This window comes from Lutra lutra, chromosome 1 (genome assembly GCF_902655055.1).
Source record: "Lutra lutra chromosome 1, mLutLut1.2, whole genome shotgun sequence".
Classification (NCBI taxonomy): domain Eukaryota; kingdom Metazoa; phylum Chordata; class Mammalia; order Carnivora; family Mustelidae; genus Lutra; species Lutra lutra.
The window spans coordinates 182,933,281-182,934,968 of NC_062278.1; positions in this window are offsets into that span (position 1 = coordinate 182,933,281).

Sequence of the window (1,688 nt, forward strand, 5' to 3'; positions counted from 1 at the left end):
GACCTCAAGAAGGATTTAGAGTCATTTCTGATTACTTGTGATAGTTAGGTTCTATAAACTGAACACGGAGTTAGTGAATGCTGAACCATTGCTCTTAAGAGAAATACAAGGTTATATTCCATTAGCTCTGGTCAACGCATCAACGCAGCGAACAGAATTGCTACCCAGATTCTCACAGAGGCCTGAGACTGACGGCCTGGCCTGGCTAAGGAGACAGCAGGGTCTTTGTCCAAGAATACCACGGGTGAGGAAAACAAGCCTCTTCACAGTGATGAGGGGTGCTGATGGAATCCCAAATCTCACCACCGGTTGGAAAAAATCTTCTAATAAGAAGATAAAGGTGATTTTTGTCAATGTGTGGAAAGGACAAAATTTCAAATTACTTTCCTGTGACAGTTTTTGAGGCATCTAATTTACAAGGTTGGTGAGACTTAGCTCTCTTGCTATTTTAAGCTCCTCAGGAACACTCAAAAAATTTTTCTGGGACTGGTTATACATAATTCATTCTCTGGAGCAGAAATAAACTGAAGAAACTAAGGAATGGAGCTTAGTTTCTTGAATTCTTGAAATAAAGGCTAATTGAAGGGGAGAAAACTTGAGTTTGAAGTAAATGAGGAAGGCAGCTGAGGACCTTCCCAAAAGACTGAATGAAAACAGGGAGTCCTTCCTTCAGGGTGTGTTTACTGAGGGCCCACTATGTGACCCTCATAGAGGTAGTTTTAGAGCATGGCCACAGATTTTCTTGACACTTGTCTTACGTATTCAAGCTGTGGTAATAACATGCCACAGGCTGCATACTTTACAAATTTACATCTCCCAGTTCTGAAAACTGGAAGTCCCAGATCAAAGTGACATCGCGGTTGCACACATTCTGGTGAGGGCCCACTTCCTGGTTCATAGCTGGTATCTCTCGCTGTGTAGACGTGGTAGAAGGGGCAAGAGAGCAGGGGGAAGGGGCAGGTCTCTGTTAGGACAGCTCTAACCCCGTTCATGAGAGCTCCCCCACTTCATGACCTAAGCACCAACCAGAGGCCTCAACTTCTACTACCATTATCTCTGGGGGTTAGGACTTCAACATAGGAATTGGGGTTTACCTAAATGTTCAAAACATAGCAACACCCCTTTCTTCAAAAGGAGGTAAAATCTAATTCTTGTGAATGTGAACCACCTCGGTTAGGAACTTGGAACACAAAGAATTCTGCAGAAGTGACTTTTGAGGCTAGATCATGAAAGACATTGTCACTTTCATCTTACTCGCTCTTGGATCACTGGCATCACCGCCATGTTGTGAAGCCACATGGGGAAGAGCTGAGGCCTCTCACAAAGGCCTCCCACCAACTTGCTGGCTGTAAGCAACCTTGGACGTGGATCCTTCAGGCTCAGGCAAGCCTTCAGATGACTGGAGCGCCAACGGACATCTTGACTGTGACCTCATAGATGACTCTGAGCCAGAACTACCCAGCCAAATGGCTCCTAAACTCTTGATCTGCAGAACCATGAGGATTAAAAATGCTTATTATTGTTCTAAGCCACTACCTTCTGAGGTAGTTTGTTATGCAACAATAGGTAAGTACTGTAATTTGTTTCTTTGCAAAGTTGTGGCAACAAGGAGTAAAAACAACACAGTCTACCAGGAAGAAGCCCAAAGCCTACTGAGGAGATTCAGTTGGGTAAAACCAACAATAACA